The sequence below is a fragment of the Alligator sinensis genome, unplaced genomic scaffold (genome assembly GCF_000455745.1).
Source record: "Alligator sinensis unplaced genomic scaffold, ASM45574v1 scaffold1141_1, whole genome shotgun sequence".
In the NCBI taxonomy this organism is placed as follows: Eukaryota; Metazoa; Chordata; order Crocodylia; family Alligatoridae; genus Alligator; species Alligator sinensis.
Genome location: NW_005842650.1, coordinates 2,354 through 26,738, shown reverse-complemented (window position 1 = coordinate 26,738; position 24,385 = coordinate 2,354).

Genomic DNA, 24,385 nt, shown 5'->3' with positions numbered 1-24,385 from the left:
ACATGGGAGGGGCAATAGTATTTTTATTCAGGACATGATGAGAAAGTTAATTGACTTCATGGCTCATTATCACCTTCCTGATTCCTCTTAATCTCTCTTCACTTCACAGGTGATATCCACCCTCTCTCCTTTTTAATGGTCTTGATGTTTCACTATTCAAATTATCCTTTCTTCTTCAATTTCACTGTCTGTCAGCCATTCTTGGTCATGTCCCTCTCTTACTTTATAGCCTTTCAGGCTGTTTTTAGCTCTAGCTAAAAAACCTTAACTCAGGTACGGTAATATTTACTTAGGTGTAGAAATAACTGACAGTGAAGTATTGGAGGCACTGTAAAGACACTCAAGAAGTCAAAGAAGGCTAGATTTTGTTTTATGCATCTAAAAGATATACATTTAACTATAAATACTACAGGACTCATGACACAGTATCCTTTAACAATTTTTTTGCCTGGTTTGTCAGGTTTAAAATTTTTTTTATATACTCTAGGAAATGAGTGTCCATTTCAATAGTTATTTGTTTTTCGCTTTGATTAGAAACCAAATAATATAGCACTAACCCCCTACCATGTTAGTGAAGTTTCTGGTTTCCCTTTATCTGAAGAAAAATGTGTTGTGTTATACAGGATGATGCACCACACCATCAGCACCCCCCTTTTCAAAAGCCTAGATCCACCCATGGCAAATACTATTCTCTTCTTTTTACACCTAGGAAAACTGAACAGTCAAATAGGCCAGCAAACATAAAGGGTAGAGGGGAGATAATTGTAGATTTCTTGATTATCTGCTCTCTTAAGGGCTGATCCACTTGGTCGGAGCATCCAAGTTTGAATCCAGATCCGACTTTTAACAGTTCAGGCCTATCCCAAAACCTCTAAAGTTGTTTTATACTGAAATATGCACCTAGAACCCAATGTGCCACCCTTTATAGTGGTCTCATGCATGGTCTCCATTAAACCTCCAAATAGTTGAGGATTTCTTTCACAATTACATCAATATAACACATACCAAGGAGAGCATTTTTAAACTTCAAACATCAGGTCAGGAAGCTTCTAAAACATGCCTATCCTTTTTGTCTTCCATGGTTCTAAACATATGATCTCTGTATTAAGAAATTAAAACAAACACATACAAGCCCAGAAGCCTGACACATCCAAAAGACAAATTAAAACTTCCACGAGGAGTTGAGGACTTCACACTAATACAAAAACTGCCCATGCTTTGCATGCTTAAAAATAAACTTTGTTTGATAAACCTTTTAACCAGGCCTTGCATAGGGCCACTTTATTTGTCTGGTGTATGTGGAGAACAGAACAGATTGCTCAGGCAAATGGCTGATGTTGATTCTAGCTAAGTCTTTAGATAACAAATGAAGCTATCTGTGCAGCTTTAGCAGAGGATGCAGGGACTGTGAGGATGGACAAATGTGGAGGGTTGCTACCTTGTACGATGTGATTATTAGTCTTAAATTCTTGTTTGATTTTTTTTTTTTATGAATTCTTTGAGCATCAGTCCTCTTGGGAAGCAGGACATAATATACAGGAAAATACTGGGCAATTTAATTACCCACACAACAACTGTCTAGTTTTCAAATGGATTAATTATAAGCATGCAGACTTATTTACCATATACTGCACCTACACTATTGTATATACTACTGTCCTTGGCTGTTTGTTAACAAGGAGGGAAAAAAATCTAGAAAAAGTCATAACTTCAAACCCAACCATGGGTGTAAACATTGGTGATACTTAATTTACACCAAGGAAATATTTACTGTGTAAATGGTAAAAGATATTATAGCAAGTCCAGTTCTATCTATTTGTATGATAGAATGATTTTATTGATGTGTCATGAATCAGAAGCATTGTATTGCTTTGTTTTGTTAGCACTGTCTGGCAATGAAGGCAGATGTAACAGCTTTCTAGGAAAGGCCAATCAAAATTAGTGAATTCTTGTGAAATTTCACACAAAATAGTTAGTGGAAGGCAGAGGCATAAATTGACTCACACTGTGTGGTGGTGAAAGGGTAATCAGGTAAAGATCTGCCTTTCTGGAACTTCATGTGTAAGACATAAGTGAGCATGTGTTACAGGTTTCTGTGCCTAGTTTCCAATGGATGTGCATCTGTCACACTCAAGCTGAAGAGGCTTCTGTACCTCAAGGGCAGATATAAATCACCCTGTGCAGAGTTCCAGATCACAGCCCACTGCCTCTTCTGGACATGATACTTGTATGCCTGTTAGCTTGGAGTGGTCCCTGTGCTTCAGGAAGCTCAGAGCTATAACTGTTTGGCCCTGCATGGACACACAAAGAGGTGCCTCTATGTAGGGTATGCATTTTACTGCAGAGTTGACTAATTAGCTTCGCAGTAAAGTGTCACTGTCTACTAGGGCTGTGCAAAGCTTTGGGTGCTAATTCGATTTGGAGGAGATTTGGCCCGATTCAGTGACCAAATCTCCAAATCCGAATAGAATCAGGAGACCAAGAAAAAGGTCCAAATCAATTCAAAGCTCTCCGAATCTTTGGAAAAGATTCGGAGCGCTTTGATGATTTGGGAACTCCCCACCCGCTGCAGCAGGGAGCTAGAGCCAGACTTGGAGCTACTAAGTAGGGGACAGGAGAAGGGGACTATGAGGGGACCCCTGTCAGGCCCCATCCCCTGCCTTAATGGCATGTGTAGATGCACCCTTAACATATGTATGTTGTTTACCTCATAAACAACTAGTAGGGGATGCACAGGGGTGCATGTGCCCTCCCAACAGGGCGCCCCTCCTGACGGCTGACACTGATGCTGTCAGTAGGGTTGGTCCCCCCCGCGACAGGGCCACCGCCATCAGCGGCTTCTGCGGGTGCCCGCCCAGATTCAGGAGGCACCAGTCACTCATGTTCAGCTCTCAGTAAAATAAGTTGCTACCTTCTGTGTTTGCTACTTACCTTCAACTTGGTTCCATTTTTGTCTGTGCTTGAAGAGCAGAAAATTATTTATGTAAAGCAAAACAAGAGTATAGGAAGCATCCCTTATGATTTTACACTATGGTATAAGAGATAATTAAGGATCACAAACCTCTCTCACCAGTTAGTTTTCTGTCTCTACATGTAGGGAGAGGTGTTTTACTCTCTAATCTGAGCAGTATCAAAATAGAGGATCTGAATCAACACCTGCATTTTGTAGTCATTTCTATTTTAAGGATGAGCAGAATCAAAACTTCAGAGCAAGATACCCATGATGCTATAGGCTTTTCAAATTTCAAAGCCAAATTTTGTGGATTCTGGCCACCTTCACTACAGACCATAGTCTGCCTGCTAAATATATTAGGTCCTGCACATACAGACCTGAGTATTGTGATTTTTACCTCAGGGGAACTGGAAAGTCCTACTAGAAACATATTTGGCATCAACATCAGTATCTTATCTGTCAACATGCCAACTATCCTGCATGTATCTGTGACCTCCCAAATGTGCAGCCAGAAATCAGCATATGTAACAGCTCTACTTCTTTCCCTGTAAACAGCAACATCCTATTATAGCGCCTTCCAGAATGCTTCTTGTTCATACAAATCCTGACTTTTTTGGCTGATAACACCCAGGAAAAACAGGCATAAAAAAGAACCAGTAAATGACAGCCCCAAAGTGAAGTATATGCATTCAGTTTAGGAGATCAGTTTAGAAGATAGTTGCTAGTGTGTGCATTCAGATACAGTACAATAAATCTTTATCTGATATTTTTCTCTGTATTTTGTTCTGTATGAAATAGCATCATTTCCAGGGTTCAAAATACACTCTGACTCTTGGCAGAGGTCTGTGGTGGTGGCAGCTGGAAGCCTGAAGGAGTCACCGCCACCACCGCTTGAGCTGTTTAGAAAGGTTCAGGGTAGGCTGGGGACTCTCGTCTTTTGGGGGGGGGGGAGGGGGCTCTAGAGTTCAGCCTTCAGTGAAGGACATCATATCCTTCTTATGAGGACAGTTCAGCATATAAGACCCAAGAGAGCTCACAAAAGAGCCTTACACCCCTTATGCTAAGAAATCATGTATTTCATCTCCTGGCAAAAATGAGAGATGAGCTAGAAAGAAAACTGCAGATCCCTCTCTGAATTCATTGCTAAATATAATCAATAGTTCTGAACAACTGGAAATTTAAGTTCAGGTACAGAATAGGATTTCGGAGACCAAACTGCAGATGCACTCAGATCTAAAATGTTGTCCAAGCAATTGGTATAGTAGATAGATAGACAGTCCAGATCCAGACTATCACAATAATGAAGCCACCTGAGCTGAGTAGTTGTAAAGGTTATAGAAATATTTCAGACAGGATTGTGTGTTCCATACAAAGGCATTATTATATAGAATAATAGAATCATAGAACCGGAAAGGACCTGTAGGATCAAGTCCGGTCCCCTGTTGTAGGCAGGAAGTTATTGGGCTTAGACAAGCTCAGCAAGGTGCCTGTCCAGCCTCTTCTTGAACACCTCCAGTGATGGTGACTGCACCACCTCTGCTAGGAGTGTGTTCCAGATTCTAGCAACCCTTATAGAGAAAAAGTTCTTCCTTAGGTCTAGCCTGAATTTGCCCTCTATAAGCTTATGTCTGTTTGTCCTTGTCCTCCCTTAAGGTGCCCTCCTGAAGAGTTGTTCCCCCAGATCTGTGTGTTCTTCCCTGATGTACTTGTACATGGCCATCAGGTCACCTCTCAGCCTTCTCTTACTCAGGCTGGACAGGTCCAATTTCCTGACTCTCCTCGTAGGGATTATCCTCCATGCCTTTGACCACGTGGGTGGCCCTTCTTTGTACTCTCTCGAGCTTATCCATGTCCCTTTTGAAATGCAGTGCCCAGAACTGGACACAGTACTCCAGCTGAGGCCTCACCAGTGCCAGATAGAGAGGGAGGAGTAATTCCCTGGATCTACTGGACACACATCGGCTGATGCACACCAGAGCTCTATTTGCTTTCCTAGCGACCTCAGCACACTGCTGGCTCATATTCATCTTCCAGTCAATCATAACCTCCAGGTCTTGCTCAGATTCTGGGCCAGCCAGTGGACCACCACACATCGTGTAGTTGTGGTGAGGGTTCTTCCTACCCAGGTGAAGGACTTTGCACTTATCTGCATTAAATCTCAACTGATTCTGCTTTGCCCAAGAGTCCAGCCTGTTGAGATCTTCCTGGATCCTGGCCCTATCTTCCAATGTGCCCATGTTTCCCCACAGCTTGGTATCATCTGCAAACTTAATAATTGAGCTTTTCACCCCCTCATCCAGATCATTAACAAATATATTAAAGAGCATGGGTCCAAGCACAGATCCCTGGGTGACACTACTGGAGATGGCTTTCCAGGATGAGGCCAGCCCATCAATTACTACCTGCTGGGAGCAGCCTCTAAGCCAATTATCATAGTTCCATAGTTGGCAGGGACCTGAGCAGATCATCAAGTCCGACCCCCTGCCATGGTAGGAAAGAGTACTGGGGTTGAATGACCCCGGCAAGGTGTTTATCCAGCCTCCTTTTAAAATCCCCCAGGGTAGGAGCCAGCACCACTTCTCTTGGAAATTGGTTCCAGATCCTAGCTGCCCTGACAGTGAAGTAGCACCTCCTGATATCTAGCCTGAATCTACCCTCTGCCAGCTTGTGGCCATTATTTCTTGTTACTCCTAGTAGTGCTCGGGGGAACAGGGTAGTGCTCGGGGGAACAGGGACATCCCTGCTGGTCCCCTCTGACTAGTCTGTAAATGGCCACTAGGTCCCCCCTCAACCTTCTCCTGTGGAAGCTGAATAGGAGGTCCTTAACCTCTCCTCATAGGGCCTTCCCTGATGACTCCTGATCCTGCAGGTGGCCCTCCTCTGGACCCTCTCCATGTTGTCCACATCCCTCCTGAAGTGCAGCGCCCAGAACTGGACGCAGTACTCCAACTGCAGCCTGACCAGTGTCGCATAGAGGGGGAGGATCACCTCCTTCGACCTGTTTGAGATGCATCTGTGGATGCATGACAAGGTACGGTTGGCCTTCCTTACTGCTTCCCCACACTGTCGGCCCATGTTCATTTTGGCATCAATAATGACTCCAAGATCCTTTTCTGCCTCTGCACTGACAAGAATGGAGTTCCCCAGCCTGTAGGTCTGCTGCTGGTTCTTCCTCCCCAGGTGTAGCACCTTGCACTTGTCAGTGTTGAAACCCATCCTGTTCTCATCCGCCCACCCCTGTAACCTGTCTAGGTCCGATTGCAGCCTATTCCTCCCTTTTGGCGTGCCCACTTCCCCCCCCACATCTTAGTGTCATCTGCGAATTTGAACAGGGTGCTTTTTATATCCTCGTCCAAGTCGCTGATGAAGATGTTGAACAGTGCAAGCCCAAGGACCGAGCCCTGCGGAACCCCGCTGCCCACATCCCTCCAGGTCAAAAATGACCCATCCACCACCACTCTCTGGGTGCAGCCCTCCAGCCAACTAGTGACCCATTTGACTGTGTAGGTGTCGATGCTACAGTCCCCTAGTTTTTTAATGAGAATGGAGTGAGAGACAGTGTCGAAGGCCTTCCTAAAGTCCACCCACCTCACTGAGGACTGGTCAAGTCCAGCACCCTTGAGTTTGTTTGAGAGGACTCCGTGGGAAACGGAATCAAAGGCTTTACTGAAGTCTAAGTAAATCACATCCACCACGTGTCCCTTGTCCAGATGGCTGGTTACCTGCTCGTAGAAGGCCTCTCTCATAACAAATACCTTCCCCCCTTGTAAATGTTGAATTTTTACCTTGTAACTATTGCTGCCCACAGCCAGGACAAAGAGATCAAGTCCTAAATCTACACAGACAAAATTAAATGTTATGACTTTGAAGTCTAAGTTATGAATGCACCCACTTGCCTTTGTAATGTGGAAACAATGTATTTTCTCTTTGGATTGTAGTTTTCCAAGTATTACTGTATTTTATCACATACAACATGGCCTGAAATATAATACACATCTTGTTTTTGAAAGGCAGAACGAAGAAAAAAAGTTTTCCTGAATTATGGTGCCATAGAACAGGGACAGAGCTTAATTTTCAGCTAACTCAACCACCCTTTCTTGCTTAACTAAAACGGAAACCCTAGCAGCTGCTGAAGACTGACCTCCATGGGTAGATACATGATTTTGAAAAAAGCAAAAGAGTCTCTAAAGCTGTGAAATGGGAGGAGGGACCAGGAACAGCTAGCAGACAGCAAAATTGCCCTAAGAAATGTTAGCCTCATTAATGGCTCATCAAGACCATTAAAAAAGAGAAATGATTTTTAACACCACTGAACTGAAAAACAAATGAGCCACTAAGTCAAATGGCTCCCTCAGCTGCCAGAATAGTAATGCAACATGGTGGACCAGTAACCAAAGCAGACTGCTTCTACCCCAGTCTGAAAATCATCTTTTGGCTTGATACATACCACCCAATTTTGGGGGGCTGATTTTGGGGAACTGGTCCATGCTTTATGTAAGAATATATAGTACTTGTTCAAAAAAATATCATCTAATCTCAACTCTTTCCTTCCAATTTACTGTAGGAAATGGATTCTCCATTTTGCACATGAAGCTTTGTTACCAGGCTTCAAGTCTGCTGCTGTTCACAGAAATCCTTGTGAAATAGTTATGGAAAGTTACTGGGGTAGAATGAAATGTTATCAACCATTATCTCTTGCTCCAGAGGACGTGAAGAGAATATAAATAAACTCAGACATTGCAAATACTTTGCTGTAAGCTAAGTGATTAATGTATTCCAGATTCCTACTAGTTTATTTAAAGCATCTTAAATCCTGTTGATGGCTAATAGTTTTCTATAGTCTCTCTGGTTGCTGTGGCATAGCCTCTCTTTCACTTGGCACAAACATCCACAACAAAATTGTTTCGCCTTCTGAGATAATATACAGATAAGTCTCCTAAACATGCTTCATTTGCTGAAAAAAGGCTAGCATTTTCTTTCTCTAAGTATTGTAGTAACGCCCAGAGAGGGCTCAGTTTCATTGAGATTCATATGAGTTCTATAATAAAGAAGACTCGCAAGATGGAAGATGGAAGATGACTTATGCCAAGCACCTTGCACAGAGGTAGAACTCTTCAATTGAAAGGCAGTGTAAATTGAAGAGGGTGCCCCTAAAAGGTATTGCTTGACTTTTGTAGGCCTGTTTCCACATAAGCCTGTTCTGCAAGAGGATGGATGGGTTAATTTGGAAGAGTGTGGAAGGATTCTGTAGGCAGTTTGCTCAAAGGCACCCTACAGCTTGTTTCACAAGGAAACATATGAGGTATTACAGGAAAAAAAGAATCATGCCACTCAAATAGTGATTCATAAAAGTTCTGTAATAGAAAAGGTTTGCAAGATAAAAGATGACATCTGGCATCTTGCACAGAGGTTGAACTCTTCAATTGAAAAGCTGTGCAAACTGAAGAGAGCCCCTAAAAGGGCTACTTTACTATGCCAATGCAGTAGAGGAATGTTATTTGTGCTTAGCACAGTTTTGGAGACAATATCCTGCATTTTATGGAACCTGTCTTTGCACAGGATCTCAAAGCACTTTTTGCAACTTTAGTTGTCTATGCACTGCTATAGATGGGGTTAATCCTCTTTAAAACTGGTGAGTGTAGTGGTTATCTTCATTCGGGATAAATTTAAGAGGCAATGAAGGCCTCCGACTAAAAACAGACACACACACACTACTCGCCAAGACAAGTCCATTCAGGAATCAGGGCCTCACACCAAAATACAGACACATATATCACTGCACAAACCAAGTCCACCCAGGAATTAGAATGATGTGGATGAAGAACTTCACTTTGTTTTGGATCAAGATGTGGAGAGTAAGATAGTAGAAATGCCACATAGGTACGGAAAAGGTAGGGGCAGTAAGGAAGCTGCAGACACAGCAAGAAGCTGTCAACAAGCATTGAGAGTGGCACAGAGAAAAGCCTAGAATGAGAGAGAATTTAAATCAAATATCAGCTGAAAGAGACTTGGAGCCATGCAGCCAGGTGACTGAGCATCCCTGAAGAGAGGTTTTTTAGCCACGAGGTTTTAGCAGCTGCTGCATCTGAGCCAGGGGCAACACTGTGATTTTGCACAGGAGGAACAATGTAGTGCCCAGGGAAGGCATGGGGCAGGACGTTTTAGGGGCAGTTAGGTGAATCAAACTAGCCAACACATGGAGAGGAAAACTTACAGAGGAGGGGGAGAGTTCCTGCTCCTTGAATTCTGAGCAATTCCCAAAATGGATAATGTGAACTAGAAGGGAGCTTTCAAATATTAGAACCCACACTAAACACATCAAGCCTTGCAGGACAGCAGCCAGGTACAAGGCATTTTACACTGTAGTGGGAGGTAGAGAGGAGAGAGACATTTTGGCCAAGGACATGCACAAGGTCTGCAAACAAACTCCTTGCAGTAACTGGGACTCTGGATCATACATACAACCACAGCTCCAAGGTGCAATCAATTATTACTATCTTCCAGCAGCAGCAGACCAATAATACTGAAAAGAAATAACTTGACAAAAATACTGGCATTTTCTTAGATGTTTATAGTATCTTTCCAAGCCCAAATATGCAAAAGTGCTTCACAAATATAGGAGTCACTTCACTTCCCCTGATATGCTGTTTGTACTATACTGTTTAACAGCCCACAGAAACACTACACAAGAACTTAAGTGGACAGTGAGGAAAGAAAGACATTGTAGTGGCAGAAACAACATAGGTAAACAGGATACAGTTAGATAAATTATAGAACTATCAACCCCATTATTAGAAGATCATCATTTTCAGTCTCATAACACTTCTCACAAAAAGCTGGTGTTTTGGTTCAGCCCATATTATAAAGAAAATTGCCAACTCAGGTAGTAGGAAGGCGCTTTTTGCAGTACCCTAGGGGGGGTTTGAGTTGTCTTTGGTTTTGGGGGGCATTGTATTTTTTTTCTTTATTGTTTGTTTGTTTTGGTTTGGGTGGGTTTTGTTTGTTTGTTTGTTTTTACAAAAAAATCAAGCCATAATCCAGGAGTATTACAGGTAAAAGTTTCATTTATTTGTAATTGCCCATCTACTGCACTGGGACAGTTGGGTGGAAGAAAAATCTCACTACCAGCCTAGGACAATGTGAAATCACCTTATCCTAAAAATAACCTGAAAAGCTATTGGTTAAATGATGTCACCATGAAACAGCACCACTCTTGAGGCAACTTGACAGATCTATCCTCAAGCAATCTTCCAAAAGAAAACTAAGTATTGACTATGCAATCTTGAAACTGTCAGAGCTGGACAACTCCCAATGACTTTGACAGCAGCTGTGGGTGTTCAGCACGTAAATTCATAGATTGTAGAGTTGGAAGGGACCACAATGGATCATTGTGTCCGACCCCCTGCCCCTGGCAGGAAAGAGGACTGAGGTCAGATGACCCCAGCCAGGTGACTATCTAGCCTCTTCTTGAAGACCTCCAAGTTAGGTGATAGTACCACCTCTCTTGGAAGCCCATGCCAGATTCTGGCCACCCTTACTGTAAAAAAATTCTTCCTAATGTCTAACCTAAATCTACTCTCTACTAGTTTGCACCCATTGTTCCTAGTTACTCCCTGGGGTGCTCTGGTAAATAGCACATCACCAATTCCCTGTTGTCCTCCCTTGATAAACTTGTAGGCGGCTACAAGGTCTCCCCTCAGCCATCTCTTGAAGAGATCCAGATCTCTCAACCTCCCCTCATAGGGTCTTTCACGGAGGCCACTAATCACGTGTGTGCCTCCTCTGAACCCTCTCCAGATTCTGTGTCCCTCTTGAAGTGCGGCACCCAAAACTGGACACAGTACTCCAACTGCAGTCTGACCAATGCCGCATAGAAGGGGAGCACCACCTCCCTTGATCTGTTGGTCATGCATCAGCTAATGCATGACAAGGTGTGATCAGCTTTGTTGCCTCATTGCACTGCCAGCTCATGTTCATCTTGGAGTCAACTATGACTCCAAGATCTCTCTCAGCTTCTGAGCTGCTGAGGAGGTTATCCCCCAACCTATAGGTGTTCTGGGGATTCCTCCTTCCTAGGTGGAGTACCTTAAATTTATCTTTGTTGAATTGCATCCTATTCCTCTCTGCCCATTGATCCAACCTGTCCAGGTCAGCCTGTATCTGCTCCCTGCCCTCCAGTGTGTTAACTTTGCCCCATAACTTGGTATCATCGGTGACTTGGAGAGGGTGCTCTCCACACCCTCGTCCAAATCGCTGATGAAGATATTTAATAACACCAGTCCAAGGACTGAACCCTGTGGGACCCTACTGCCCACCTCCTTCCACGCTGAGAATGACCTGTCCACCACCACTCTCTGGGTGCAGTCCCTAAGCCAGTTGGCCACCCACCTGACTGTGTAAGTGTCCACTCCACAGCTGGCTAGCTTCCCTATGAGACTAGTGAAATTCAGACCATAAACAAGTGATGTGAAATTCTGATACAAAGTCCTGTATTCATTTCATATTCATAAAGCACTTTTCATGAAGCCCCTTGCCTTTGCTCCAAGAAGTCTTATTAACTCAAACTTACTTTTCATATTTTCAAAAGATGACAACCTGCCACTCTGTCTTTGGTTTTGCACTGTAGTTGCTGATCTGTATGTGGCCTTTTGAGCAAAGCCCCAATTACTTGTTTGGCACAAGTTTCTTACTGTGTAGTAGCTGTTATATTTACATTGCTGTGTCAATCAATTTTTTAATAAGTAACAATTTGAAGGTGAAGCATAAGAAGAGACAATCACAATGTCTATCCAATGCAATTTAAAAAGTTAAATATCCTAGGCCAGTAGGAAAGTTTACTTTGAGAGGGCAGGGAGCTCCAGATTACTTTATTTTTTAATTCTGGTCTTTCAAGATTTCTGTGATTAGCTACAAGAATTATTTCAGTCAAGATGCCAACTGTTCTAAGGAACTTGACTGAGTCCCATCTGGCTTGAGCAGTAAAATATTCTGATATCCTCAGATGCTTTGGGCTGCGAGTTAAGAGTCACAGCTGGCTTGAACTTCAGGAGCTACGACACAGCAACATGCTGTGATGGATGTCAACATACCTCAAATATATTTAAGGCAGGGGGCAAGGCTAATTGTCAACATAGTACAATACACAACGAAGTGAACATGCCTATCATAATATGAGTTCTCTACTAGGTATAATAGATTTTTTTTACATGCTGAACATGATAGTTTGCTAGTTTAAAAGTGTCTTTCCCTACTCTCATTCTTTTAATTAGTGCTCATAATGATATAACACACTATACATGAACCGAAACAAAAAGTAACTAAGTTCAATACCTCCAATGTTTATTGCTCATTATGTAAACCTCAGTTATATAAATTCATGAATTCAGAAAATAAAACTGAGTTCTAATTAAATAATATCCTTAAAAATAATAATTTAATGACGCAAGTGGGGGTGTTAAGTATTTTATGAAATTTTGAAGAATTAATTCATGTTTATTTCTGTGTCAGACAACTTGCTGCCCTCCAAAAAACCAAGATCCTTCTTTTGATTGATTTGACATCAGTATTTTGCTTTACAGTCATTCATATAGGCCTTTTATGAATTCTGTTAGTTTTGGCAATGGCTGTGTGAACACATAAATTCTACTTATGGAACCTCCATCCCTTTATTGGCTTTTACCATCCAGGTAGACAGAGCCTTGGCTGGAATGATACAATTGGGAATGGTCTTACTTTGAGCAGGGAGTTGGACTAGGTGACCTCCTAGAGTCTCTACCAACCCTAATTTCCTATAATAAATTATACACACATATAGAAAGAGAGAGAGAGCACATGTGTGCACATAAAGTTCTGTGATCTGCACTATACTTGAATCAGATGCTGTTAAAGAGTATGCACAGAACAGCATATGGAATGGAGAGGTTGATTTGAATACAAAGAATAGAATGGGAGGGGAGGGAGACAGTGCTGGAATAGGCAAACAAGCAAAGAACCTGCAGAAATAAAAGTGTCACAAAAATTAATAAATTATTAAATACATTTTCCATTCTGCAATTTCCCATTCATATCAGTTTTTAAAGGGTTGCTACTTAAGAACAGTTACTCTGAGATAAGTGATGATCTGGAGTGTTGAGGGAGGTTAAAGAGTTCTGCCACAGGCCTATGTATCTTTCTGGAGCTGATGTCAGATTGGTGTTGGCTCATTCTCACATGTAGGTATTGCAATGTAGTTCCAATGTAGACAGGAGAGGGACACTGCAAGCAAGCGATGGTGTCTATGACATTGGTAGAGTTGCAGGCAAATGAACTTCAAGTGCTATAAATCTGTGTTATTCCTTCCAATGATGATGTGAGGGCACAATTGACAACTGGGTCCATTGCAAGACCTGGTGCCGCTGGCACCATCAGCAGTAGCCAATCTCAGGGGGTGCACATACACCCACACACACCCCCTATGTGTCACCAATGCTAGGGAGGCACTGGTGTGGCATTCCCTGGGGATCACCCTGCAACAGGCAGCCCCACTACACCATCCAACCCCAGCAGGGTGTAGCTTTAGATCATTCGCCAGGAGCAGGAACCTCTGCCATCCCTGTAGTTCCTACCCTTAAGCTCCAGGTGTTCTGGGAGCAGCAGATCTCTAGCTGGGCAATGTTACTCCTCTGGCTCCCTCAAGCAACTACCAGCTCAGCTATGAGGGCCTGGGTTTATAGTGAGGCTGCTCAGCCCCATCCTCCAGTCCAGGAGCCCCCTTTCAGTCATGTGCCTGCCTCATTTTGCCTCACACCTGCCAGCTGCTCCACAGCCTGCTCAAATATTTTAAAGTGGCAGGCACCAAAGGTGCCCTGCCACAGGCTGTCATTAATGTTGTGTCTCAGGTATTCAAGCTGGGGGCTGGAGATGACACCCAGAGGTACTTTGCTGTCTTTGTCCCAAGACTAGTAGGAATCCCTCCTCCAGATCCTTAAGGTTTGCACCCGCATTGGCAGAATCAGAGCAGATAAGGTTGTAACAGAGCTTGGCTGTAGATGATGGATTTAGTGGTATGCTTAGGGTGAAAACTGGTAGTGTCAAGGTAGCTGTGGTGGCCAATTGGCTTTCAATACAATATGGTGATGATGTGGCTATTGCAAGCCTTCACTGTAGCATGCAGAACACTGCTTCCCAAACTTTTGGGAATGACCCCATTTATGACCCCATTTCCTCAACATGACCCCATTTCCCAACCTACAGCCCCCTACCCCCTCCAGGTGCCCCTCACTTCCCAACCACAGTCCCTGCTCCCTGCCAACCCTGCTGGTACCTCTCACTCACAACCTCCAGGCCCCTACCCCCTCCAGCCCTGACAGAGGGGCTCCCCAGTTGCCAGGGCTATGGGACCAGGGTCAGAGCCAATAGCTCCCCGCCTTCCCCCAACAGTGCCTAAGCCCCAGATGTCCAGAGCCCAGCTCCATCCCCTGTCCCTTCCCCCATTAGTGGCATGGCCAGAGTGAAGCCTAGGGTGCGGGGAGAATGTGGGCTGTCCACTGTGGGCTTGGGGCTCCCCAGCCTGCTGCCCTTCCCTTAGGGTCTCTATGGCCCAGTGGGTGGGACCTGACATGGGAGGGCAAGGAGACTTGGTGCCACTGCCAGGAGCCTCATGCTGGCTATGCTGCCATGGCAAGGTGCCCCCTGCTCACCCGGAAGCATTAGTGGTGGTGGCATGGAGTTGTGCCTGCCACTGCTGCCAGGCAGGCAGGTGACACCTCACCATGGTAATGTAGCCAGCATGGGGCTCCCAGCAGCAGCACCAAGCCTCCCTGCCCTGCTCCGCTGTGGAGGCCCTGTGGGGATGGCAGCAGGGCAAGGAGCCCTGAGCCCGCAGTGGGCAGCCCGCATCCTCCTGTGTCCCACACACAAATCTGGGGGTATGTGTCCCCCCCAAGTCTCTCTCCCTGGGAATATGCAACCTCATTTTTTGTTGTTGTGACACCAAATCAGGTCATGACCCCAAGGTAGGGAACTGCTGATCTAGAACTTAGGTATGTTAAGGGAATGAGAGGGCAGCTATGGAGGAAATGGACTTCAAGAACTTTCATAAATATGTTGGCACACTGGAGGGCCATATGTGTGCCTATGGCAGTTCCATTCATTTATAGATATAGGGAGTCTCCAAAGCTGAAATACTTGTATGGAAGGACAAAATGGAAGAGTGTAATGGAAACAAAAGCAGTGGCCTTGTCAGGGATAATGTGCTTTCTAGCTTATAATACATCCTTATGGGGGATTTTGGGACATCCATAACAGCTAATACAGTGTCAGCTGGAACTTTGTCAATGGAGGCCAGTTTCTTTAGGAAATCTATGATGTCATTCAAATAACTATCAGCCCCAGTGGCACAAGGGAATAGGATGGAATCAATGTAGGCAGAAGCTCCCTCATGATGGTGCCAATGCCAGAGACAGTGGGAGTGGGACATCTTGAGCTGCTAGGTTTATGGATCTTGAATAGTAAGTAAAAGCTGCCCAGCCTGGGTTCCTGGGAAGTGGAAGCAGTAATTCTCTCCCATGTCTCACAAAGTAGATTCTTTAAGAATTTATCTACCATGTTTAGTCAATTCCAACATGAGGTTCCCCGCCCCCGATTCAGCACAAAGCCTCATCTTAGAACCAAGTGGAAATGAGTTCAGAAGAGGCACCAGGAATGCACTTGGTGATGCACAGGCCAGTGCAGGCCCCAGAATGGAGATGGCAGGGAACTGTAAGTGGAGGTGGGGGAGCAAGCCCCTCCCTCATGGCTTGCCTCTCCACCACCTGCCTTCTTGCCACTGCTTTCACTGGCACAGTGGTGCGGGAAGAAGGGGATGAAGATAACTCCCCTATAATTAGATTATGTACATGGAAAATTATAATAAATTTAACATTGTCCATGTATAGAATCTAACTATTGGGGATCATCTTGCATTCAAAGTCATTTTGGATTTGGGTAAATATAATGGTTCCTCCTAGCATTGTGCTGTGGGGTCCCATGTTAGGAATTTGTAAAACTCCATGTTGGAAAGTTGTTTCTCAGCTTTCTGTATGTACACTGTTTTGTCCACAATAACAGTGGCATCCCCCTTATCAGCCTGTTGTATGATAACATCAGATTGTTTTTAAGGCTGAGTATGGGTCCCTGTCCCACAGGGCTGCTGGCATCTTCCATCTCTCCTGCAGAATCTGGAGCACCGATTAGAAGTAAATCCAAGAGAGTCGTGGGGAACAGACTGAGGGTGGAGCCCTGGTTTCTAGCACTTGTTCCCAAATTCTGTTTATGTATTTAATTCAATGACTATTTAATGTAAAAGGCATAAGCATTCTGGGAGCAGGGAGAAGAATCCAGGATTCCCCATCTCCACTGCTCCATTTTTTTTTCCTGTGGATATCCAGGGGTAAAACAAACAAACCCCTCCCCCCCCCAACCACACACACACACACACACACACACGGGAGAAAGGAAAAAAACAACCCAAAAATGGAGCAACACATGCCAGGGCAGCATGTACTGCTGAAAAGTGGAGTCAGGCTGCTTGCAGGTGTGCCACTGCTACTTGTCCACGGGGAACCAAACATCCACATGTGTCTGGACGCGCCCAAGGAGTCCAGCGTAACATCCCATTCAAAACATTTATTTTTTGTTCCCAAGTTGTTATTTTTTTCCTTTGAGTGAATTTTTCCCACTTATATATTTATGACTCAAACCTCTGTTTTTGAGCCACAATTGAAAAGAATGACACCCTAATAAGAGGGCATCTAGGAAAAAAAGACTTTAAACTCTACCATCTGGTACTCCAGTACTAGTGTTCTGGATTTCCAATGGCTGTCGTCTCAGGGCAAAATATGTATCCCTTGATGTGGGTTTCAAAACCACATGCTTTTATCCTACGGAATGCAAGGAAGGTTTTCATTACCAAAACTACATTGCAGGTAGGTATTTAAAAGCCTTGCCTTAATAGGGCATATTTATGCATCTCAGGGAAAAGCTCCCATTGATCCACTAAGTTGTCTGGGAATTTTTGCCAGAGTAAGGAGTGAAGGATCAGGTTCAGATAGAAAAACCTTGTGGAAAATAAATTGGTGTTCAAAAGATTTATGGTAGAGGTACATAAACAATGAATGGTATAATGCTCAATTCTAGTCTCTGTTCTAAGATCAGTTGCAACCAGATAATACATATTTAAAAAAATAAAAATAAATAAATAAACCTCATCTTCAATAGGTGCTGAACAGCATCTAAAAAATCATGTTAGCCATAACATTAACCCCTCACCCCCCCCCCCCCCCCCCCAAAAAAAATCCCTGTTTTTATTCATATACTAGACAGAGCTTCAGGAACATCTTCCCAAGTTCAGAGGGTCATAGAAAAGTAGGGCTGGAAGGGACCTCACAAGATCATCTAGTCCAGCCCCCATGGATCATCCCTGACTAAACCATCCCAGCCAAGAGTCTGTTTAACCTGCTCTTGACGGTTACCAGGGATGGAGATTACATCATTTCTCTAGGCAGTTTATTCCAATGCTTGAACACCCTCCTATCCAGAAAGTTTGTCCTAATCTCCAACCTAAATTGTTTCTAGTACTATCCCCTACAGGCACCAAGAAAAACTCATCTCTGTCTTTTAGCATAGCACCCTTTAAGTATTTGAAGACTGCTATCAAATCCCTTGCTCCTGTGATCCCTAGATCTGCTTTGAGCAAGATTTACTATCAAGGTAACAAACTAAGAGCTTTGCCTGCATTGCAATTTGTTTTTGATACTACTGTTGGAATTGTACTAATGGTGAATTACTGCTTCAAAGTCTGATAGTGCAAGGGCAACTGCTGAGCCCACTCAACACTGCAGAGAGTCAGTGAGGTAACACCGATCCCACTTTGTCAGCCCAAACTCAGTTGCTTGTTACTACAGTGACTATTTGCTAAAAATGAAAAATTTTCCATGCCCTTGCATCAGGAAGTACTTGTATTCTAGTTTTTAGAGTAATGCATAGTCATGGCATTTTGCCAACACTTTAGAGTGGGCTAAATTAAAATTAGAGCTTAGAATATTTGCTATTTGTATTCATATTTTAATTATACTGTAATAGCCTTTAATGCAATATTTTGAAAAGCTCTGTTGAACTACTTGGTTGTATGCCTTTATGCTAAACAGTTAATGATTTTAAAATGTCAAAGCCAATAATTTTGAATGCAACTAACAATTTGGTTTAATTATACATTTCACTAATTCTTCAATAGTCAAATGTTATCAAGATTATAGCCCAGAACATCCCTAGTATCAGCTTGTATGCCTCATTGTTGTGTTTGTGAACTCGGAACATTTTCAAAGCCTGCTTTAAAGGAACATTCCCTAGTCTCTACTCATCTACAATTCTACAACAAAGTTCTCTCTTTCATTTCTTCACCATCTCTTCCCCCAAACAACATCCCCTATGCCAATCCAAAAAACATCAAAACTCTTCAAGGTTACTTTCAAACCAGCAATTGAAAAGTGTTCTTATGTTGACTAACCTGAGAAATAAATCTGCTAAGCCACATGAAAACTCTCCGCCTGAAGTGTTTCCAACTGCAGGAGCCCTCTTAGGTTTAAAGGAATACAAAAGCCCTGCAATGTAGTTTGTTTAACTGTAACATTACTCTACATGAACGACTCGTGCCCCCAGCAGCTGCGGGGGCACGGTGGCAGCAGGAGTGGCAGGAGCCTGGCAGTGGTAAGCAGGAGAGCTCCTGCAGCCACTGCCAGAAGGGGAGCAGGGTGGCGAGCACCAATCAAGGGTCAGTGACCACCCACAGCTGCTGCCAGCAGCAGTGGGGCAGCCAGCAGGGATTGTGGACTGCCTGCAGATGCCGCTAGTGTTGGCAGCACCTTTTTGTAAGGGGTACACAACCACGTGCACCCCATATGCATTGCCCCTGTTACTCTATTCTCTAATGAATCACCTTTAAAAAACCATAGCAGAGACAGCAAGCTAAATTATAAACATGTAAGAACAGAACAGGGAGCCTGATGGTTCTCTCTTTACATCAAAAAGAGAATCAATAGCTGAGAGGCCATAGCAAGTGAACCAGAAATGGTGCTCCATGATCCAGTAGTGAATGTCCTAATTAAGAATGATATAGCATCCTTGATCCAGACACAAGTACAACAATTTAAATCAATAAAACTGACTTTAGTCAGTGATTTTTAGTGTTGTCGTGGTGTCAGGTCCCCAGTGATGGCTGTGATGCCCCTAGGTCTCAGTGACTGTGCCAACCCTGCCCAATGTGCCCCCTTTTTCTCCCCTGCCACATCTTGCTGGTAATTATAATAAATAGGGACACTGCCCTTGAGTTTTTGTTTGGACACAGTCCTGATGGACCCCACTGAACCCTGTGGGTCCCTGGACCCCTTTTGAGTCCCACTCAAAATGAATGCCTCATGGGATACCCTCAGCCTTATGGCCTAGATGCATGGCTCCAAAACTACACCTTTACCATGCCCCAAGCCTCACAGATGGTATTTAAACATTGTCCCTCTGAGGCCTTAGTCTAGTTTGGCCTCCTGTCATCACCGGGCTCTCCGCAGCCCTGCCTCTGTGCCCACACTGTCACTGAGGTCTGCTCACCCCCTTTGTCACTGTGCCTGCTGGCACTGGGGTCTCCACACTGTGGTGTGCCCCAATGAGGCCTCCTTTCCCAATAGCCTCAGCCCAGTCCACCCATTTATAAACAGCAACCAGAATATGAGCCCCTGGGCTATGACATAATACAAGCAGTTCAGGGTGTAGTAAAAATGTCTCATGATCTCACTACACAAAAGGCTTCACAGCTAAAAACTGTAATTGTTTCTTCTCCTCTCTCCCCCACAACTGCTGGGCCAGGAGTGGGGGGGTCCTGTTAGGGGGAGAGAACAATCCGAACAAATGCTCTGTTCGCGATAAGGCTGATTCCCGTGGGAACACAAAGATTAGTTACTGCTTGCTTTGCACATAAACTTTACAACCCTTGTTACTTGCCCGTTTTAGAACTACGCATGTACTAAAACTTTGCAGAAAACTGTAGCCAATCACAGATTGCCACAATGGAATCTTGTTCATGAGGGGTATAAAAATGTAACTTCGGGCGTGGCTAGGGGTTGACTCTGCTTTGGGCGACCCAGCCCCTTTGTTGATCTGTTTGCGCAAACAATAAACTCGAGATGGATCCAACCTGAGTGTGACTCTCTCCTTGAGGTGTATTGGAAAAGCCTCCAGGGGCACAAAACTAGCCGTTTGTGCAACAAGGGCATGCTTTGTCCCTTTAAAAGAGTCAAACTTCCCACCCAGCACTAAGTGCCTTGCAGGCCAGGGTACCTGGTGAGCTCCTGGAGCCCCATTAGGCCTGTATGCAGCATATCAGGCAGCCACCAGAGTCTCTGGGCAGTTCTTTCCCGGAAGCTCTTTCCCCTGGCTGCTGCCAGAGAACTAACTCCTGCTGGTCTCAGCCCTGGGGTTTGTGGGTGCCCAGGGCCCTGCCTCCTTCTGGTCAGCTGACCAGGTGCAGGTGAAGGCTAATTCCCTTGTTAGCCTGCTGCCATAGTAACCTACACCTGTAGGGTTTCTGTCTGGCTCTTCTCCCTAGGCAGTTTCTGCTCTTAAAGGAGCAGGCACCTTACTGCCCTGCTACAAAGGTAAAAAGGGTTTGTTTGTTTTTTCCCCGTTTGTGTGCTGTAGTAAAAATGCTACTTTCTGACAAACCATCATTCCCTGTTAGAGCACCAACCTGAGAAAGACAGGACATGAGGAACAGGTTAACTATGTTCCTATTAATGATGCCTGAACCCTGCAGATCTTACCTTCTGTATTTCACCTAAAATGAAAAAACTTCTAACTGAGCCACCATGGACCAAAACTTGGAAGTTTTTTCTCAGTTTTAATTCAGTGTTTCACAGACTGAAGACAATGGGAGTTTTGAGGAGGGAAGCTGAGTAAGAGTGCTGGAATCTGACACTGAATGCTTACAGGAGAGCACTAGATAAACTAAGCCAGCATTGTTTTCAAAATAAAAATACAACATCCTGAACCAGAGAGGCACAATTGGGTTACCTAGGCCACAAATTCTAATAGACTGATCGGCATCAAACACCTTCTGGGTCATATCACCACATACCCTGTTTCATGACAAAAGGACTCCAACATCAATTACTTAATGGTAGAACTGGACCTGGAAAGAAATCGTGTAAAAACAGAACTGTTACACAGCAAAAATAAATGGCAAAAGCAGTTTCTCTGGAATTCTTCTGGGGCAATTGTACTTACAAGTCTGCAGACTGCTGCTAAGGGACAATTTATTTAGTTTAGAAGACTTTGTAAAAAAAATAAGACTGTCCCAGCAAATAATTTAGCATAGTAGAAAGGATTTAAGAAACTATTGAGATTAAATTTCACATTACCTACACATCTGATGATGATAGGGAGCCATACATCTTCCAGATCCTCAAGAGTCTATTTATAGTAGCTAATTGTTCAGCTGCATTAGATCTTCACCTAGATCTTCCTTCCAAACCAAAATTAATATAAAGCCTCAGGGTAGCAAAAAAGCCACATTTGATATCAAACTGCAGTGGAAGATAAATGTTTTCCCAACAGAAACTTTCAAAACAGTAAAAAAAGTGTCTTTGATTTCTAAGGTGGTAGTTTAACACACACCCCTATATGCTTGCACACAGTGCACATGCATGCACTCACACATGCACAGGGAGAAAGCATCTATAAAATGCATCAGCTACAGAATCAAGAAACAAAAATATTAAAATTCAAGACTTACTTTTAAAAAGCAGATTAAAGTATGAGAGAAATGTAAATGAAGGGTCAAGCAGCATACAGTCAAGACCACAAGGATGTGTGGAAAGCACAGGAGAGAACAGAGGGATGGATAAAAGACATACTGTGTTGGAGGCTCAAGCTGCTACAGCAGGATCGTTGAAGGTTGGATGATGTACGAGCTCCTGTCAGTGGTGGTTTAGGAGAATTATGTTTGCCTGAACCAGCCTGATGTTTCTTCAGATGTGTTTATAAACTGTGTTCCAGGGTAGATGGCCCGTGGCATTTTGCAGCATCAAGGGGAGGAGCAAGGATTGATTCTTTATGACTGAAGTCTCATCGCTTGGATGTAGAGTCATTTTGATTCCCCTCCACAGCTGTATGATATGTTGCTTCCCTTCTCAATGCCTGGAATATACAATACCTACTGTCCCACTTTAGAACAAGCTTTTGTAATTATCAGGGCAGTCAACTGTTTCAACAACTGGCTGGCCAAGGATTCAGGAGACCTGCTAAGACAAACAAGATACGTGCAGAGAGGCAGAGGAATGAGGAAGAGAGAAGAGGGTGAACCATAGTGCTAGGGAATAGACTGGTGACCAGGTATCTTAAAATCTTAACCTAATTTTATTGCAGTTCCATCACAATATGATGCAGAACAGCTATGCTCCAATCAATTGCATGTTGCCACTTGCTCTTTCTACAGTGCAGTTTCTTTCCTTCACTTAAAGTTCTATAAAGGGTTTTGGCTCCTTTTTGATCTGCAAAGCCATCAAACATTCTCCATTGAAACACTCTAGTAATTGCCTCTGTCATGATGCTGACAAACCACAGGTATGCTGCTAGTGCAGTGGGACTGCTGCTTATCATATCACTGCACTGTTACCCTTATACTCCTGTGGTTGTTTCCTGTATATTCCTGTTGTCTCTGGTCAGACTGGGACTGTAAGCTCCGTGGGTGTCCATAGCACAGGTGGGCAAAATATGGCCCATAGGCCAGATCCAGGCTGTCAACTGTCTGGATCCTGCCCGCGGCTGCCCCTGCAGTGTGGGCGTGTCCACACATGCAAGCACGTGCGCTTGCAGCAGCTCAAATAGATGCAGTGCAAATTTGAGCCGGGGCTTTTTGCTTCAGTGCACATACTCAGACATGCACTTTGGTGAGGAGCAAATTGTACCACTGGGAGCAAAATAACCCTGCCTGGCTCCTCCTGGATCTGCAGCCAGGGGGAGCTAGAGCCCGGGGCCAGCACCTGTGCTATCCCCAGCAGTATAAAAAGCTGCCCTGTCCTGGCTGTAGCAGTATAAAAAGCCGCCCTGGCAAGTAGCTCAGGGCTACTAGCTCTCAGGAGCTTCTGGGTCCCTGCCAACTGGTACCTGGGAATACTACCCCTTGTGCCAGCTGGATTGCTGAAGCAGCCCTGAGAGTTCCCTGCACCCTTTACCCACTGCAGGGGTCTGGCAGAGGGGGTTGCTGCCTGGATGTGACCTGCTGTGCACCTGCCAGACTCCACAGCCAGTAGAAGCATCTGCCCCTCTGGGCCAGTTGCCAGTGAACTGTGGTTGCAGGGTTGGCCTCTGTACGGCACTACTGCCATGTGTGCCCGCTGCCCGGCCATCTGGGCAGCTATCACCCAGAAGATGTTCCGGGTGCCTGCTTTGAACTGTCCAAGCATGTCCTCCTGGCCCCATTTGGCCAGAAGGTCAGCCACAGCCAGCAGGGTCCAAGGTGCCAGATCTGAGCAGGCAGAGTCCTGCCACTGACCTCCCTAGCAGGAATTCTGTTGTTCCCTATTGGAAACATGCAAAATCCCTGATAAAAAAAATCCCAAAGTCACTCTAAAATACCCCTAAATCCACGTTCCTCCACAAGTAAAACAAAAGACCACTATAATGAGAGAGAGAGAGTGAGACAGAGGCAGTGATCAGTTGGACAATGTTTTATTGATATATCTACAGTGTTAAAGCAAGTCTCTTATAATAAAGTGAACTTTAAATATGTTTCATGAATTCATGAATACGTTTTGCTGCACCCCCACAAGATGACTCCCACACAAAGGGATTGACCCCCCAACAGGGGATCCGGCCCCCAAACAAGGAGTACAGCTGCCAAAGAAGGGGTACAGCCCCCCAACAGTGGGTCTGGCCCCCCCCAACATGGGGTTCAACCCCCAAACAAGGGATACAGCCCCCAAACAAGGGGTTTTGCCCCCCAACAGGGGGTCTGGCCCCCCAACATGGGGTTCAACCCCTAAACAAGGGGTATAGCCCCCAAACAAGGGGTTCAGCCCCTCAACAGGGGGTTCAGCTCCCAAAGAGGGGGTTCCAGCCCCCCAACAGGGGTTCCAGCCCCACAACAAGGGGTTTGCCCCCTCAACAGGTGTTTCAACCCCCAAACAAGTGGTACAGCCCCCAAACAAGGGGTTTGGCCCCCCAACAGAGGTTTTGGTCCCAAACAAGGGGTTTGCCCCCCTAACAGGGGGTTCAGCCCCCACACAAGGGATATGCCCCCCCAATGGGGGCCAAATGGCCCCTGCAGGGGCTACCACCCCCCCTGCAAGGCCCACATGCCCTACCCCAGCCTCCCGATTTCTGCCTACCTGGCCCCATCCCCCCACAGCTGCTCGCGCCTCCCCACAG